The sequence below is a fragment of the Crocuta crocuta genome, unplaced genomic scaffold, assembly GCF_008692635.1.
Source record: "Crocuta crocuta isolate KB4526 unplaced genomic scaffold, BGI_CrCroc_1.0 scaffold221, whole genome shotgun sequence".
In the NCBI taxonomy this organism is placed as follows: Eukaryota; Metazoa; Chordata; class Mammalia; order Carnivora; family Hyaenidae; genus Crocuta; species Crocuta crocuta.
This window is the reverse complement of record NW_027528610.1, coordinates 1853575-1873293: the sequence shown is the minus strand read 5'-3', so window position 1 is coordinate 1873293 and position 19719 is coordinate 1853575. Positions and strand designations below refer to the sequence as shown.

General features: G+C 46.8%; 1 long non-coding RNA gene across 1 annotated transcript; it reads right to left on the bottom strand.

Moving 5' to 3' along the window:
* Positions 1-1362: 1362 nt before the first annotated feature.
* On the bottom strand, positions 1363-18166 carry LOC144223911 (uncharacterized). Its single transcript, XR_013332868.1, has 4 exons — positions 15114-18166; positions 6616-6730; positions 4061-6279; positions 1363-1430 (listed from the first exon to the last, which is right to left on the bottom strand). It is a non-coding gene; the product is annotated as an uncharacterized LOC144223911 (long non-coding RNA).
* Positions 18167-19719: the final 1553 nt, after the last annotated feature.

Here is a 19719-nt window from a genome sequence, read left to right as displayed (position 1 = left end):
GGGACGCGGGCTGTGGCCGACCCCGTGTCTTTTGTGTTCTCCCTCCCTGGCTGTCGGGACGACACCCATCTACCGTGATGAACCAGATCATATTTACTCAGCGTTCCAACAACACGCTTCGACCTCATGGGCTCTTTGGTATAGACTTAATTTTTTTTTTAAACTAAAGATGACTCTAGAGTGAGTAAAAGATCCCTCCTTCGGTCCTGGGGACTGAAGGATAAATTAAAAAAATATATATGGAGCAGAGACACCTGGGTGGCTCAGTCAGCTAAGCATCTAACTTGTTTTTGGCTCAGGTCATGATCTCACAGTTCATGAGTTCAAGCCCCGCATCAGGCTCTGCACTGAAGAGCCTGCTTGGGATTCTCTCTCTTCCCCTCTCTCTGTCCCTCCCCAATTGTGCACACACACTCTCTCTCTCTCTCAAAAAAAAACATTAAAAAATAATTTTTAAAAAATAGAACCTAGGAGAATTTTAGGACATTGAGACAATTGTGTATGATACAATCATGGCGGACAGATGTCAGCATCCATTTTTTTGGAACCCATAGGATACACGACACAAAAGTGAGGGACTTTAGTTAATAATAGTGTAGCCGTATGGACTGGTGAATGTTAACAAATGCACCACACCAATGCAGATGTTAGAAATAGACGAAAATGGGTGTGTGTAGGAAGAAACAGGACTTAGGTAAATTGTCCATACTTTCTGCTCGGTGTTTCTATAATCCCTGTCTCTGCTGATAAATAATACCAGTTATTTTAAAAGTCGAATAAAGCTTTAAAGTAAAAACAAATAAAGTAATCGCCTCCATCTGCAAATTTGTTAGGCACACATCCCTTTATTTGCCCTCACAAACATTCAATGTGGAAAGGAATATATTGGATCATTACAAGAAAGAAAACATTGTAAATGATTGTTGATAGATGTTCTCCAAATTTACCAAGCTGATCCTTTCTCAAAACTCACAAATACTGAGGAACACCTGGGTGGCTCAGTCGGTCAAGCGTCCGACTTGGGCTCAGGTCATGATCTCACGGTTCGTGGGTTCGAGCCCCGCGTCGGGCTCTGTGCTGACAGCTCAGAGCCTGGAGCTGCTTCAGATTCTGTGTCTCCCTCTCTCTCTCTGCCCCTCCCCTGCTCACGCTCTGTCTCTCAAAAATGAACAAATATTTTTAAAAATTTAAATACAAATATTGAATCATTATGTTATACAAATATAACTCATAGAGTGTTATAGGTCACTTACACCTGGATAAAAGGACATCTCTTAGCAAATACATTAATTCTCTGCAAAGGCNCGTGGGTTCGAGCCCCGCGTCGGGCTCTGTGCTGACAGCTCAGAGCCTGGAGCTGCTTCAGATTCTGTCTCCCTCTCTCTCTGCCCTTCCTCCTGCTAATGTTCTATCTCTCTCTCTCTGTCTTTCTGAAAAACAAATAAACATTAAAATTTTTTTAATAAATAATCTTTTCCTATTCAATAATGACAAAATGCTTTTTTTAAAAAAACCCAAAAGATATTTATCTAAAATGATTAACTCCCCCTTCACCACTCTCCTCTATTTCCACACATGAGTGGAATTTGGGTTTCAGGGACACTGAAGGGGCTCAGACATTGGGAAAAGAAACTTCAGCGTAATGAGGAATAACATCTGTATTTGCATAACGCAAAGTAATTTACCGATGCTGGTGTTAACATTTCTTAAAAAACCAGCAAGTTTCCAAGCAGCTCACACTTGATCTGAGTAACAGGGTACTTTGGATGATCACATATGGTATAACTAAAAAAAAATGTTAATGTTTATTTATTTTTGAGACGGAGAGTGAGCAGAGGAGGGTCAGAGAGAGAGGGAGACACAGAATCCGAAGCAGCTCCAGGCTCCGAGCTGTCAGCACAGAGCCCGACGTGGGGCCCAAACCCATGAACCCGGAGATCACGACCTGAGCCGAAGTCTGATGCTTAACCGACTGAGCCCCCCCGTCCCCGGCACCCCAGATCCTCACTTCTAGGTAACAAACAAACAGAAAACAGACCAAACTGCAGGAAATTCACAAGGAAAGGCCTAGAAAGAGAAGCAGATTCATCCTCACTGTACATGCCTGGCCCTGGGGGACTCGGGTCAGTGTCGCACAGGCTTGTGCCAAAGTTCCTATCAGACTCTCTTCCCTCTTAGCAGCATTAATTTGCGAAGGTTCACGCAGATCTGTCTCTTAGGGGCACATGCCCGACAGGCTGGGCTACAACCCGAAGGCAATGTCTGTCTCCAAAAGTGGCCCAGATCATGTCTTCTGGAGAAAGGACCCAAAGGAAGCAATTCGGGACACTCCCCATGGGCGGGACTCAGATGGCCCATCCAAGCAGTTCAGCTGGGCTCGGAAGCCCGTGGGTGCCTCCTGCGAGGTCTGTGTTCGAAGCGCCTTGACCTGAGAAGGGCCCAGGATGTGCTCTGTAATGTCCACCTGCCATTATTATCATTATGACTGTTATTACTATCTGCTCTTCCAAACTGGACACCACGTGGAACTATTCAATCACTGGACCATGGTTCTTTGAACAGGGAAATACCTTTCAGAGCCATTGCATTGAAACTGAACCCATAGGGGCGCCTGGGTGGCTCAGCCGGTTGAGCGTCCGACTTCAGCTCAGGTCATGATCTCACGGTTCGTGGGTTCGAGCCCCGTGTCGGGCTCTGTGCTGACAGCTCGGAGCCTGGAGCCTGTTTCAGATTCTGTGTCTCTCTCTCTCTCTGACCCTCCCCTGCTCATGCTGTCTCTCTCTCTCTCTCTCTCTCTCAGAAATAAAACATTAAAAATTAAAAAAAAGAAAAGAAACAAACTGAACCCATAAGCCATAGCCTACCCTGAGGAAGGTAAAGCGCTAAGCCTGGATGACTCATCTATATATTTCATCATAGTCAACATACCCAAGCAGAGACCAGTGACTACATTTACAAGACTATCTCCTTTTTATGCTTATTACTGTGAGGCGTTGGGTTATCTCACACCCACCCCGGGATATATTAAAAATAGACAGCACTGGGGCGCCTGGGTGGTTCAGTCAGTTAAGCATCAGATTTCGGCTCAGGTCATGATCTCACGGATTGTGGCTTCTGGCCCCGCGTCGGGCTCTGTGCTGACAGCTCAGAGCCTGGAGCCTGTTTCGGATTCTGTGTCTCCCTCTCTCTCTGACCCTCCCCTGCTCATGCTGTCTCTCTCTCTCTCAGAAATAAATAAACTTAAAAGATTTTGTTATTTAAATAAAATGGACAGTACGTATGTCTCACTGTGCTTCCTTAGTATGTCTGTGCAACACCCGTACAAATGTCCCAGCGGATTAGCTCCAAAGCAGAGAACAAAATCATGTGGCTTCTTTTTATGATCTTAGCATTTCTGTCTTTCAGAAGAAGTGAAACACTTAAAATTATTGCGCACAGAGAGCGTGCTAGGCATGAATCAGCATGAAAGCCACACTATCGTGCACGAGCCTGCCAAGAGCAACTCATTGTGTTTGGCAACGAGATGGGGGAAAAATAAGTGAGTTGCTATTTATTTGCATAGACTCATGATAATTTCCCCCCGTGACATACATTATTGATAGTTTGGAGAGTCCTGTAGTATATATTTGAATTTTCTGTTGGAAGGAAAGGAGGAAGCAAGGAAAGAAGAAAGAAGGAAAGGAAAAAAGGAAGGAAAGGGAGAGACGGAGGGAGGGAGGGATGCACACCCTGAGGCACACATTCTGCATCCAGAGACCAACAGCCTCTGTGTCCTGTGTGGCCCCTCACGTGGCATCATTGGGCTGCGTGTGCTGCCTCGTCCCTGCCCCACAACGTGGTGAGAGCATTCCCGTGGACTCAGCGTGTCCAGCGCCTCTGGACCAAAGTTCAACCCCTTTGTCTCCCCGGACTCTTCGCATGAGTCTTTGTGCCTCACAGTCTCTCATCTCAGCTTCCTTCACGCTCTGAGAGGCCCTCCCGGGTCTCCTGGGGACCCAGACCCTTGGGCGTCCTTACCCGTCGCTCTACTTTCAAGACATTGTCCCGGGAAGTCACTTACATCCTCTGCCCTCACGGCTACAGGCCACCTCGGCGTCCTCTGTCCAATTTCCGAAGCAGCGAGTCGAGAAGCAGCAGCCATAGTCGGACCTGTGCAGGCTACTTACGTCTGATGCTGACGGATGACGCCCCTCCATCTACTGAACACGTTCTGATAGCTGAGGTGGCGAGGCTCACAAGTGAAAGGGTGCGTGGAGCCTCGCAGGTGCCCTTGACTCCCTCCTTGTCTACGGGAGATTACGGGACATGCAGGTTTACAAACAGAAAATTGGAAGGTGCTGTGTTAAATATGGCTGCGTAATACTCATTCTCTCTCTGTCTGTCTTGCAAAGGACAGACGGAAAGAATGTGCGAGGAGGTGGCAGATAACAGATGACCCCTGGACAGTTACGGTTGATGCCTTGATGGCTGGAAGGAAGGGACGAGAAGGAGAAGCTAGTGACAGGTAGGGAAGCCGACAAGAAAGAAGCTTCAGAACTCTGGAAATCGCGCGACTTGGACGCAGCAGGTGGCTCTCAAGGTGTGGACAGAGGCTGGGCTGAAAACAGGAGATTTGGATAAAGTCGATGTGCTCCATCCATACCGTGGAGAATGACTCGGCCGTGAAGAAGAGGCAGGTCTCTCACACCCGCTACCACGTGCGTGGACGGACCTTGAGGACACGGCGCTCCGTGAGGGATGCCAGACACACAACAGAGCATCGGGCATGATTCCATTTAAATGGACCATCCGGAAAATTTATACAGTGAGAAAGATTCAGGGGCTGGCAGCGTGTGGGAAATGGGGAGCAATTTCCTAACATCCCCGGTTTGGATAGTGATAAACGTCGTCTGGGGCTGGAGAAGATGCTGGACGCCCAGCACTGTGATTGTACTAAACCCCACACGATCGCTCAGTCTATAATGCTTACTTTCATGTGCTGAATTGCACCTAATAAAAGGAAGACGGAGAAAGAAAGGCTGCACATTGCACGTTGAAATACCCTGTCTCACCCTCTTGCTGGGCATTCAGAGAGCATTTGTTACAAGTCCCTGCATGAGGAAGTGAATGACCCTAAAGGAAAGTTCCAGAGACAGGAAAACATGGAAGTCACCCAGAAACGGCCACACGTGTACTCTGTCACCAAGTACCAGTGTCCCCGGGTGGCTCACACAGGCAGGAGGCCTCTGAGCCAGCACAGAAGAGCCCAGAATCGCCAGGCACTTAAGGAAAGCCTCCCATATGCAAAAGAGATGCAAAACCAAACAGCTGCTCGAAGGGAATCAGAAAGAGACCCTACAGGCTTCACAGAAGCTGCAAAGACAACATGGCATTCTCACGGAATTCGCTCTGAAATACGAATTGGGCAGTATTAAAAAAGATAGGAGCATAAGAAAGAGCTCTTGGAATTTACAAGACACGGCAAAAACAGGCATTCACACCATGACTGCGTGATAGAAATAAGCAAGTCTTCTAGGAAAAAAAAAAAAAAGGAAGAAATAACACAAAGAGACAGAAAACCGAACGCAGAAAGTGGGAAAGAAGAGAAATCTAGCTGCCCTAACATCTGAAAAATGGGAGTTTCAGGGGAAAAAAAGAAAGAGACAATGAAGGATTGGAATGATGAATTTGACAGTCCAAAAAATGTTCCAGCATGGAAGGATTTGAGTGTGGACTCAAGGGACCTGTTGTGACAGAGAGGAAGTTAGGTGCGACCTGGAGCAGGCGGTCAAGGCAGGTCCAGGGACCCCCCACCCACGCCCGTGAGCCTGCATCACCTGCCTCTTTGGGGCAGAATCCTGTTCGAATGCTTAGAAACTTGACGCCGAAACAGTGTTCAGTTTTTTGTTTCAAACGCAGGTGATTCAAGGTGGAAGACACACAAGTAAAGATGGCGGCATCTTAGTTTTACCCAATTCAAGGTATTTCAAATAAAAGCAGCAACAACCGAAAAATGACGGGTTACTTTGCTGCATAGGAGTCTCTATGTTTCCCAAGAGTAAAGCGAATCGAGTCTTCCGTACAGTGTCTGAAGTCGGTTGTTTAAATGCCTGCCCCCGTCCCCACCAAAGCAGAGGCAATGATAGGTTTGTCGTCTTTCTCAGAAATGTCACAGAATCCCTTGGAGGAAAGTCTCTACTGAAAGTTGCTTCGGTGTCTCTAGGCCGTCCGTAAAGCGCTTGTGCTCCTTCATCGGTAATAATAATTGCGTTATTATCTGGTCATTGCATGGGCAGCAGCCTTTATAAATGAAATGAGGGGAAAACTCTATGAGAACATGGATCCCAACATGGATGCAACCTTGCAAAATACAAGTCCCTGCCCACAGGTCAAGGTCTGCGTGGGTCTCAGACCCAAGACTCAATGAGGGTTTCCAACCTGCCATGGGTGACCCAGTACAAGCCACCCAGTGTGACCCAGCAGGCTCTGGGTCTTTGGAAAAACACCAACCAGCCAACCAACCAATGGAACAAGTCTGTACCAAGTGCCGTGTCATTTTCCAGCGTGTGGCTCACAAGTCCGATGGAAATAAAGATGTGTCTCCAGCTCAGGACAGAGCCTGTGGCCAGGACCTGCCTGTTTTCACGGAACCAGATGCCTGGAAGATTGAGGGCAGAGATAAGGAGAGAAAGGTTCACGTTGTAAAGATCTGATAAACACCAAGTCAACAGGATGTGGTAGTAACTGCATTCTGAAAAACAGAAGAAAGGCAGAGATCACTTCTGAGTTAGGACCCGAGGGGGTTAAACAGAAATGTGGGTTTTGTGTTTTTTGATTTGCTTTTCAAGATTGAGAAAGGGAACCAGATTGCTCAGGGGAGGCTGGAAAGAAATGAATTAACTTTTTATTATTTTTCACTCTATAAAATCAATTTTAGACTCTGAGCTTGTACAAAGAAATAAGAACTAAGAAAATCTTAGAAGCACATACTATTGCCTTAATGGTCAAGACTGAGGTCCAATCAAGACCACATAATATGCCCTGGTTTGGTTATGAGCTGGATTTTAGATTATCTTATTAACAGATGCAAATAAGGAAAACATGCACTTATCAAATAAACACTGAATTGTTTTCACTTTGAGAAAGGCAAAATACTTCTAGAAGAGCTCATGATGTGGAGTCGACTTGATTTCTTGCCTAGAGAAAGATCAAAGTCGACATACTTGACTGATGTCCAGTCACATGTAGGATATGTTGAAAGATTTAGTCATAGTCCACTAATTTCATTTTTTGTCTTAATTTGTTTTTTTTTTTAAGTTTCTTTCTTTATTTTTGAGAGACGGACAGACAGACAGAGTGCCAGGAAGGGGCAGAGAGACAGGGGGAGAGATAATCCCAAGCAGGGTCCACACTGTCAGCACAGAACCCAATGTGGGGCTTGATCTCACGAACCACGAGACCATAACCTGAGCCTAAGTCGGACCCTTAACCGACATTTCCACCCAGGCGTCTCTTAATTTGTTCTTAATTTCATGATTTGTGTTTACTGTCTATTAGTCCGTTGTGTGGGTATCACATGGTTTACTGAGATATTTTTTTTTTCCTCTCAATGACCATTTGGATGGTTTTTGGTCTTTGGCCACCATGAATATTGATGCCGTGAGCATATTCATATATGCCTCCCGGTGCAGCTTTGAAGAGTTTTTAGGATTAAGTCATCAGCACAATGCCTCGTCTTCACAAAGTAATGCCGCATGGTTTCCCCCAAAGAGCCGTACCGATTTGCACATCTGTAGGCAGATTCTGTGAGTTGCCTGCCTCCGTGTGCGTGCCCTGCTTTGCTACTCTCAGACGGCATGGGGGGTTCGACTGCGAGCCACTTCCCTCCGATTGTGATTTACATCGCCTCTCCTTTGAAATGCCATCGGAGGCTCTCACTCATCTTTCTGCAACTATGTGGTCTTTTCACGTCGACCTGAAAGAGTTCTTTATGTTCAAGGAATACTAACCTTCTATTAATCCTTTACAGCAAATATGTTCTCCCCGTCTACGCCGTGTGGTTTCACTCTTTTACTGGGGTCCTGAGGCAAAGAAGTTCTTAACTGTCACTTGGTCCACTATATCACTTTCTCAGTGGCTGCTCCTTCTTGTCTCTTGGGGGAAGAAATCCTGACTTTGTGCAAGGTCGTAAATGTATTTGCTTGTATTTTCCTCTAAAAGGGTTTGAGTTTGGCCTTTCATACTTAGCTGCTTAAGCCGGATAGCCGAGACCTTTAAAGCTTGGCCTTGCTCCCTCTGGATAACCCATTGTCCAAAACACCCTGTTGAACAGCCCATCGTTTTCCCACCAGAACACCAAAATGCCTTCCATCAAAGGCCTTCAATCCCACCAACCACGCTGCACTGCAATCAAGCTACGGATTCTTGAACAGAAACTTGATATGGGCAGGGAAGAGTCTCCATGTGATTTTTCTTCCTCAAACTTAGTTTTAGTAGTATCGGCTGTTTGCATATAAATTCATTTTATTTTATTTTATTTTTCTTTACTTTATTTTATTTTTTATTTTTTAAGGACTTTAAGTAATCTCTACACTCAACATAGGGCTCAAACTCACTACCCAGAATCAAGACCTGCACCCTCCACCCACCAAGCCAGCCAGGCGCCCCTGCATCTAAATTTCAAGGTCAGATTCTCAAGCATTGGAAAAAACTATTGCTGTCACTATGTTTAAAGTGACAGAAAGAGACAGAGAGAAGGTGCCCTCATTTTGATGCGTCTTCACGCTACCAATTTTTTCAAACTTTGAATATGATAGGTTTCTGGAATGATATTCTTCAGTCACGGCTGTCACAGCACATGAAGCAAAGAGCTTTGTAGTTTTCTTCATTTGTTCTTACATTTCTGTGGGTGGAATAATCCCATTATAGTTATTATAAGTTGCTCATTTTCTATTACCTTATAAAATATAAGATTATAATTATGTATTATGTATCATAATGTATAGTATGTAAAATAATATGACTATGTTATATGTATTATGTCATAACACATAATTATAATTTTTATTGTGAGTATATGTTGTATATATACTATATAATATATAGTATATATATTACATAGTGTATAGACTATAATTATATATTATGTAATAGTATATACTACATATTGTAATATGTAATATAATACAGTATACAATTTTATTATATATGAGTATAAAACATAATTATGTATTACATAATATATCATATATAGTATATGATATATGTTAATTATATANTCTTGTGCTTTTATATTAAACTGAAATTCACTTTATTTATTGACTTTGTAAATGACAGTTTGCTAAACTCTGCTTAATTCTATGTTTTATCCAGAAGTTGCTTTTAGGGGGGTAATTGTTTATACACGTATAGAAAGCACCTTCTGTAAACAATATGCTCCTTTCCAATGCTTGTATTTATTTTTTTCTTGCCGGGGTCTGATTGTACTGTCTAGAGCCCCAGGACCCCGTCAGGTTGAGATGATGGTGACAGCTATCCTTGGCTTGTTCCTGACTTGTAAGGAGGTCGCTTCCCAAACTTCACTATTTAGTATATGATGTCCAATAAGTTGACTTATAGAAAGACTTTCTCAATTTAAGAGAAGTTTTGTTTATTTGTGGTTTTTAAAATCACAAATGGACGCTCAATATTATCAATGCAATTTTCTCCATCAGTTGATATATGAAACATTTGTTTTTATTTTGTTCCGGTTTCTCCTTTAATCTGTTAATATTTAATGTGCAATTGCAAGCTAATGTTGAACCTTACATTCCCGATATAAAACGAATTCACTGAATGGCTTCTACTTAAATTGTTCTGCTAAGACTTTGCTTTGCAATACGAGATTTTTACTCACAAAGAATGAGATTGGTCTGTTATTGTTTTTCCCAAGGTGGTTTTGTTTTTTTGTTTTTTTGTTTTTTTACTGGGCTTTGGTCTAAAAGTATTTCCAGCCTCATAAAATACTGTGGAGATGTTATTTCTTTTTTTCTCTTGCCTGGAGGAGTTCAGATAATACCGGAATTTTCAGCAACCTGATGAGATCACCCAGGGATAGCATTTTCTTGGCGGGAAGGCTTTTAACCACTGATTCAATTTGTGAAAATGCCACGATACTACTGAGGTTTTATATATCTCCTTGAGTCCGTTTTGGTAAAACAAGTTGTGTCGAGTTTTTAAATGTACCGGGACACTTATTCGTATCATTACTTCGTTTTCCTTGTAAACACGCTGTCTCTCAAGTTCTGTCTCCTTTTTATTCTTGGAATTATTCACCGGCACCTTCTATTTGGTTTTTATTTTCAATATCGCCAGAATGTTGCTTCTTCTGCTATTTCTGTCTTATTTACTGTACTTTACTTTTTGTGACAAATTAAAATTTTACATAAAATAAAATTGATGTGTAAGAAGGACAATGTAAAAGAGGACAGATTGAGAAAAATATTTTAACGTTTTTATTATTTATTTTTTAGAGAGAGAGAAACAGAGAGGGCTCAAGTAGGGCAGGGGCAGAGCGCGAGGGAGACACAGAATCTGAAACAGACTCCAGACTCTGAGCTGTCAGCACAGAGCCTCATGTGGGGCTCGAACCCATGAACTGTGAGATCATGACCTGAGCCGAAGTCGGACGCTTAACTAATTTTTAAAACTAAATTTTAGGGGCGGTTGGGTGGGTCAATCAGTTAAGCATCTGACTCTTGATTTTGACTCAGGTCATGATCTTAAGGTTGGTTGGTTCGAACCCCACGTCGAGTTCTGTGCTGACAGCTTGGAGCTTCATTGGAATTCTGTCTCTCCCTCTCTCTCTCTCTGCTCCTCCCCAGCTTGTTCTTTCTCTGTCTCGTGAAATAAATAAATAAAAACTCTGAAAATCAATAAAACTAAATTTTAATTTAAAATAAAATTGGTGGGGCGCCTGGCTGGCTCCGTCCATAGAGCATGTGACTCTTGATCTTGGGGTCATGGGTTCGAGGCCCATGCTGGGCATAAAGGCCACCTAACAAAAATTAAATAGTAAATAACCTTTAAAAAATAAAATTAGGGGCGCCTCGGTGGCTCAGTCAGTTAAGCGTCCGACTTTGGCTCAGGTCATGATCTCACGGTTCATGGGTTCGAGCCCCGCGTCGGACTCTGTGCTGACAGCTGGGAGCCTGGAGCTGCTTCAGATTCTGTGTCTCCCTCTGTCTCTGACCCTCCCCTGCTCGTGCTCTGTCTCTGTCTCAATAATACATAACAACGTTAAAAAATTAAAAAATAAAAGAAATTAAATACACGTTATTAAATTTTAAAAAAATTTCATGTTTATTCCACCGAAAGCTCTTCAAGGTGACCTCTGGGGACCGCACTTGCTGACGTGCGCACCAAGTAGCCAGAAACGGGACTTGCAGATATTTCCCTGGGAGGCCAGGATTCTGTCCGTAAACACAAGGGCCCATGGGGTGTGGATGACACACATTCGCCCAGTGTGAAGGCCGCGCTCTTCTTTCTTCTCGCGGCGTGTTTGGACAGAAGGGACACTGCCTCACGCTCTCGGGGAAGCGTCCTGTGCCTGGAGGCTGAAGCAGGGACGGGGGCCCTGAGTCCCTTACCAGGGACTCCTGTCACTCAGCCACAAAGCAGATGGCAGAGGGTCCTCGGTCCCTTCTGCTTTGTGCTCATACGTCTGTCCCCACGTGGCTGATGGACCCAAAATAGCAGCGGTGAGTCCCCAGTGAGGGAACACTCTGGAAGGGAATTAACCCTGGTTCCTGGAGCTCTGGACGTGGGCTCCAGCGCTCAGGGGTGATGCTCTGTGGCTCCCAGCTCCTTCGGGTGCAGGACAGGGGTCCGTGCTGGCTTCCAGGGGGGCCTGGGGGGGGCCGAGGGCAGCAGGAAGGGGCCTGGGCACAGAGCACTGCAAGCCTCAGTCTCCCCAGAAGCGCATGCCCATCTTCGGGCTGATGCAGGGGACAGGGGGCCGTCTGAGCCTCGGCGTCCACACCTGTGTCTCCCGAGCACGTACCCATCCCGTCTTTGTGTGCAGCGCTGGCTCCCTGCTCCTTCTGCATGTAGTCACTGCTTCGTCTGCCTCCAGTCTGAGTCTTCGTAAAAACATCGCTTTACGTAGAAGCTGCTGCACCTTCGTGAGGACCCAGCGTCGCGCCCGCTATGTTCACGCCCCTCGAGCTCTGAGACCACGGTCGGCACGCGGTCCATACGGCGGAATAAGGAGCCGGGAACCAGCCAACAAAACCAACACCAAACAGGCTATACAACAACACCAAAAACCCACTCTTTCGCCCCAGAAGCCACTGTAATTGCCCCGTGAATGCCGGGGAAACACCACGCATTCCTTTCCTCGTGGAGAATGAGCTCCCTTTATCTGGAAAACTCCTGATTATATAGTCATTAGATTCGTAATGGCACTTTTATTATGCACCAGATTAGGCGGTTCACGTAATTTTAGCAACCGTTGAAATCTGTATTAAAACCGTGTAATCGCTTGGGGAGGGCCACGTGGAACAGAGCCGCCGCTCTGGAACACATAGATGCTAAAGAAACTGTCCCCCACCCTCCAGGACGACCAACCCAAAGGATCCTTTCGACAGTGAAGAAGGGTCTCGGCAGTGACTGCTGCTCAGAGGATCCTTTCCCAGAAAAACGTGGAACAGAAAAAAAAATTGGCTGATGTAAGAGTTTTGAGTGAGCATTTCGAGTGTTTGGTTGGTCGTGAACGGACCGATCGTCAGGCAGTGGGATTTGATCTGAGTGTTTGAAGGAAGCATCACGTATTGTATCCTTGAGCAGAAACGCACGCTGAGAAAAATGTCTGTGCTTCCTGCTCAGCGAAAACGCTGAAGACCGTGGGTGTGGCCGGCGGAATTCTAAGGGGGCCCCAACTTGAAGGTGCCATGGGGGGCCCCCAAAATGTATGCCCACTGTGAGCCCGCGAACAGAACCTTATTTGGAAACAGGGCCTTTGCAGATGTAAGTGTAGGATCTGAGATGAGACCATTCTGGATGAGGGTGGCCCTGAATCCCATGGGGTCCTTATATCAGAAGACGAGACGCAGATACAGAGGAGAAGCCATATCAAGACGGAGACAGAGACGGGAGGGTCGTGGCCACGAGCCCAGGGACCCTGGACCCCAGGAGCTGGGAGAGGCGGGAAGGACCCTCCCCTGGGGCCTCAGGAGGGAGCTCAGCCCCGCCCCCTGCATCTCAGGGGTCCTGCCCCCTGGATCTCAGACGTGTGGTCTCCAGAGCTGGGAGATGACAAATTTCCGACTTAACTTCTTTTCTTCTTCCCATGTACCTGCCTCTCCCCCCCGAGCTGCCCTCTCTACCTCTTGCACCTTTGAGTCTCCCCAGCGGTTTCGTGTGCACAAGGCTCTTCTCCCAGCTCTAAGCACAACGGGGACCTCTGCTTCTGCAGAAATAAACGGCATTCGTCCGCTGGACGGAGACTGGGCGAAGACAGACTGGGTCGTTCCCACACAGAAGCCGACCGCCTGCGGGTAGAAGTCCCCAATCCAGGTGTAGGTTGCAGGGTTCGCTCCTTCTGGGGGTTTTAGGACACAATCCGTCCCAAGGCTTTCTCCAGCTTCTGCGGCTCCGCAGACCACGTCTGGCCGTCTGTGGCTTGCACACGACCACCAGCACCCGTCTCCCCCTTCGTCTCCCCGTGTGTGTGCGTCCCTGTATCCAGGGCCCCCGTTTACAAGGACGCCAGCCCCCTCCCCGATGAACTCACTGTAACTTCTTACACCCGCAACGCCCCTTTTTCCAAATCGAGTCAGCTTCTCAGTGGCTGCGGGTCGGGACTTCCACACGCAAAAACATGGGGAGACGGAGCAGGGGACGAAACTCAGCCCATCACATACCCTTTGATGAAGAAACCTCTGGCGTTGAAATGAGCAGCTTGTCAGCCACCCGGGAGCAAAGCTCATTCCAGAAGCTCCTTCCACGGTGAAATATCCCCAAACCGAACGCCAGAGCCACACGGCAGATGGCCTGTCTGGCGTTTTCTCTGCCTCCTGGTGCATTGCAAACACACAGCGCCCCGGGCCTCACCCCGCTTCTTAGGAATTTGAATCGCCTGGGGTGCGGCTATTTTCAACAGCCGGCCAGGTGCCAGGTGTTCGCCCATGTGTGGCAGGGACGCCCGGGGTCCTGGGCCTGCCAGACAGAGTGCAGGGAGCTCACAGCTCCGAGCCGGCCCCCAGCCAGCTGGGGCACCATTAATGGGAAGAATGTTCCAGGCCTGGAGGCACTCGGGTCGTTGCATGAGTCACGACAGATGACGAGCACAGGCCAGACACGCCTGTCACCTGGGGCCTGTGGCTTTAATTACCGGCTGCTTTACAGTCGCCAAACAAACACGGTTTCCAAAGAAATCCAAATTTTCCATCCACGAGGATTAAAAACTGCACAGGCTTATGGGGCGCCTGGGGGCTCCGTGGGTGAAGTGTCACGGTTTGTGGGTTCAAGCCCCGCGTCGGGCTCTGTGCTGACAGCCAGCTCAGAGCCTGGAGCTGCTTCGGATTCTGTGTGTCTCTCTCTCCCTGACCCTGCCCTGCTCACACTGTGTCTCTCTCTGTCTGTCTCTCAAAAATGAATAAACATTAAAGAAAGGAAGGAAAGAAAGGAAGGAAGGAAGGAAGGAAGGAAGGAAGGAAGGAAGGAAAGAAAGAAAGAAGGAAAGAAAGAAGGAAAGAAGGAAAGAAAGAAGGCAAGAAGGAAAGAAGGAAACCCGCGTCGGGCTCTGTGCTGACAGCCGGAAAGAAGGAAAGAAAGAAGGCAAGAAGGAAAGAAGGAAAGAAAGAAGGAAAGAAAGAAAGAAGAAAAGAAAGAAAGAAAGAAAAGAAAGAAGGAAATAAAGACAGAAGGAAAGAAAGACAGAAGAAAGAAGGGAAGAAAGAAGGAAAGAAAGAAAGACAGAAAGAAGGAAAGAAAGAAAGGAAGAAAGAAAGAAAGAAAGAAAGAAAGAAAGAAAGAAAGAAAGAAAGAAAGAAAGAAAGAAAGAAAGAAAGAAAGAAAGAAGGAAAGAAAGACAGAAACGAAAGAAGGGAAGGAAGGAAGGAAGGAAGCGTTACAATTTTCAAAGCAATACATACACGTTGGTGTTCATCTCCCCTCCTCCCTTCTCTGGCTCCGAGCTCCTGAAACTCTTGGAATTCCTGAGGGATAAGATGGGAAAGTGTCCTTTGTTGTGCGGACACGGTGACTCTGGAAAGGCCCTGGGGATGGGGGCTGTTGCCAGGACAACCAATTGTGGGATTAAAGGGATGGGAGTTTCTGCCCCACCCGCTGGAGCTTGAATCAATTGCCGGCGGCCAATGACTTAATCAATTCTATGGACCCAGGATGAAGGCTCCAGAAAGTCCCCGAAGGACGGGGTTCGGAAGCTCTCGGGTCGGGGGACCAGGGCGCTTTCCCTGGCTTCTGAGCCCCACCCCAGGCTCCAGGCGGACAGAAGCTGCCCTGTTCCGGAGCTCGGCCCCCGGGTCTCTGCGCGGGCAGGTGACTGATCTAGGAGCCTCTGTCCCTCTCTGATTCCGGGACCCAACCGACTGGGTGAACGGGTTTCCCTGAGTCGCTCTACGGAATTGATGCAACCCACGGGGGGGGGCAGGGGGGTGGTCTTGGGAAACGTCCCATCTACAGCTGGTTCGTAGAAGCACAGATCCCAACCTGGACGGGCATCCGCGGCGCAGGACTGAGTCCCACCCTGTGGGATCTGATTGCTTCGCCAGGCGGGCTGGGTCAGACCCGAGGTGCATTGAGCCCCCCAGGCGGGGTGTGGAAGCCGGTCGTCTGGGGAGCCCCCGCCCCGCACAGACGGTTTCTGTGATAGGTGTAGTCGGGGATGGCTGGGGGCTCAGAGCCGCGGGCCAAGAAAGGATTCTCGCACATGTTTCTGCTGCAAAATGTGATTTTATTAAAGCACGGGGACAGGACCCCTGGGCAGGAAGAGCTGCACGGGGTCGCAAAGAGTGACGGGTTACGTACAGTGGAATTGGGGCGGTAAAGTCAAGGCGGGGGGGGTGGGGGGCTCCAGAAGGACTTTGATCTGCTAACAACTCCTCAGATACTCAGATCCTGGAAGACGTCCACACTCGGAGAGTGCGGGCTTCCTGGAGAAACGTTCTACTCTGTACTTCGCTCAACTGTCTGTGGATGGGCTGCAGGTTAGAAGGAAATTTAAGGTTCCCTGTCATTGACTTCCTGCCTTTGTTTCCCCACGTCACTGTGGAGGGGACGATGATGTTGGGGCTCCAGGACACAGTCTATGGGTTCCTGGAGGGGAGGCTATTGAGAAGATGGGCTTGTTCTTCTCATTTGCTAAGACATAAACTGATGGAGACTCATGTGTGCATGACTGACCTCGATCGGTTAACCATTGGTTTTCTCACCTCTCCGGCGTCCTTGGGCAGCGGGCAGTGCCTGAGGAATGTCACCCCCCCCATGGGGCTGGGCTAGCTCCTACTTGGCCCTCAGGTCGCCTTATGCCCCCACAGTACACCCTCCGGCCCTATGATCCTGGGTTTGAACACGTTCCCGGCCACGGCCAAAGAAGCATTGCCTGACGACTTAGGTGGGTTATCCACACGCCTGCCCGATTTGGGGTGTCTCTCTTGCTCCCGTTAACTGCCCCAAGAACACAAATTCGTCAGGGCAAAGGTCTCCTTTAAGCTATTAACCAGTCATGCAGTGCCTCACCTAGCAAGGAGAGGGAGCCCCAAGGAGACGTGAGACTTGGAAAGTTTTTGTCGGAACGAGGGTGGGGCGTGGAGGCCAAGGTCACCTTCTCCTAGGGGACGGGCAGGAGGTCTCATTACGTGGGTCCCCTCATCTTTCTTTGGGGGGGAGCTGGATGGAGAGGGCTCAGGTGACAGATTCCCTCCTCGCTGTTTAATCAGAACACGCATTCCCAACTGGCCAGTTAAGACTTCATTTCCAAGGGAGGTTGAAACTGCATCGGGAGACGTATGAAGCCCCAGCTTGGTGACTCCATTTGGGGCTTTCACGGAAGCTCGCCCCAAATATCAGCCCCCCCTGCATCCGGGGTGTGGCATGGAGACACATGCTGGACATGAGACCCCAACCAGAGAATTGGGAACCCTGCCCCCCAGAACCAAGATAGCTCAGCCACGATCAGAGTTGATGATTCTCACACGCTCTGCATATCATCCTCACTTCTCAGGAACAATTACTCACCACCAAGGGCCATCTTGCTCCCAAGGACACTGGCAAGGTTGCGGGTATTTTGGTTTTCACGGTGGTGGAAGAAGGGAGTGCTTCTGGCTTGTGGAGGGTGCAGACCAGAGACGCTGTTCAACAGCCTACGATACACAGGATACCCTCTCGCATCCACCCCCACCATCTTCATGGCACCGACGTTACCGCTGACTTCGCACACTGTGCTCACTTCTTTCCTCTAAGGGCTGTGTTTTAGGCCTTCTTGTCCAGAGATATAAAATGTCTGTGCAACTTTCTCTACCACTTGGAGCGGTACAGAAATACTGGAAATACTGGAAATTCCAGAAATACTGGAAATGCGTGACTCTTAACGCATGCACTATTTAGACTCTTTTTTTCTCCCGTTGCTTGATTTCTTGGGAACATTTTATTCCACTCGAATATCCAAACCGTGTTTTAGGAAATGCACTTGGGTTTGCAAATACATTTTCATAATAATGTGTCTGAGTAGAGCTCACGACTGTATTTCTCTATGCAAAAAATAGACAGTCAAGCCACTTGGTGAAATCACACCATTTTTTCCTAAATAGTCTTATGGCTATTAAATAATTTAAATGAGCTTTTAAAATTCCCAGAAATGAAATGTTAGTTCCAGACAGTTTTGTAGAAGACACCAAATGCACTCTCTTTTTTTTTTTATTTTTTTTAAATTTTATTTATTTTTGAGACGGAGAGAGAGAGACAGCATGAGCAGGGGATGGGTAGAGACAGAGAGGGAGACACAGAATCTGAAACAGGCTCCAGGCTCTGAGCTGTCAGCACAGAGCCCGACGCGGGGCTCCAACCCACGAACCGTGAGATCATGACCTGAGCGGAAGTCGGACGCTTAACCGAATGAGCCACCGAGGCGCCCCCCAAATGCACTCTCAAAAACAAAAACAAAAACAAGAAAACCAGATCATTTCAATAAATGGAGACTATTTTCATAAAAGTCAAAATTATTTTATGAGTATCATTCTTAGCAACCTCAGAATGGGAGGGACTCTCTTAATCCGGTAATCTAGTTTTGTTGAAAAGCAATCATTTTCCTTGTTGGAAGAGCCATGATTCATATTGCTTTTAGGTAATCAATACGTAACTGGTGGTTTGGGCTAGAAACGCAGCCCTATGCTATCTGGTGGTGTGCACGTTACTTAGACTACAGCCTCTACGGGGCAATTGAAGTTTCTTCAAGTTAATGAAAAAAGAATGTTTTAAGAATATTTAAGAAATGATGGAATGAAGATTGGAGTCCCAACAAACTCAGAAAATTTGAGAGGATAAGGCCTCAATTCAGGGTTAAAACTGCAGTATACCTCAATTCCATCTTCTTCAGTCAAGAAACGAGTATTTATTTTAGTGGCTAATTCCATACTCACCACAGCATGTACCTCGCTTACCCACTTCGCAATAAAAGTCTGCTTAAATAGCACACACTCCAATTATACATTGTTTTATGAGCAAAAAGCGCTTTATTGCAACCATCGACATAGTGGCCATCATTGAACGCTCAACTACTAAGGCTTGTGTTTCTTCCTTTAAAAAATATTTCAACAAAATATTAAATGAATATAGGTAGCAATGTTGCTTTGCTCATAGAATTTGGGAATGCTTTTTCAATGTGTTGCATGTCCACATGTTGGAAGGATCTCAAGGTCAATAAATGAACGAGAATGAATAAATGTCTCCACCCGCCCCATGTCGGGCAAGCAATCCCATCAGTAACTGTCAAGGCTGTGGACAAAACCATCACAATGTCCAGGATGTGGCCACTGGACCCACGATCCCAATGGAGTCTTGTTTTATAGACAAGATCAGAATTCCTTGGGATGAACTTAACTTTGCCTCTCAGTGAAATCGCTCTACCCATTCACCCATCTGTGCGTCCATCCATCCATCCATCCAATCATCCATCCATCCACCCACCCATCCATCCATCCATCCATCCATGAATGATATCCCTCCAACCATATCTATCAATCATCTATCATCTATCTAGCTATCTATCTATCTATCTATCCATCCATCCATCCATCCATGAATGATATCCCTCCAACCATATCTATCAATCATCTATCATCTATCTAGCTATCTATCTATCTATCTATCCATCCATCCATCCATCCATGAATGATATCCCTCCAACCATATCTATCAATCATCTATCATCTATCTAGCTATCTATCTATCTATCTATCCATCCATCCATCCATCCATGAATGATATCCCTCCAACCATATCTATCAATCATCTATCATCTATCTAGCTATCTATCTATCTATCTATCCATCCATCCATCCATCCATGAATGATATCCCTCCAACCATATCTATCAATCATCTATCATCTATCTAGCTATCTATCTATCTATCTATCCATCCATCCATCCATCCATCTATCATCTACCTATCCTTTCCCTCCAGGGGCCATTTGGTAATGTGGGGAGACATTTTTGCTCGTCACAACTGAGGAGATGCTAGC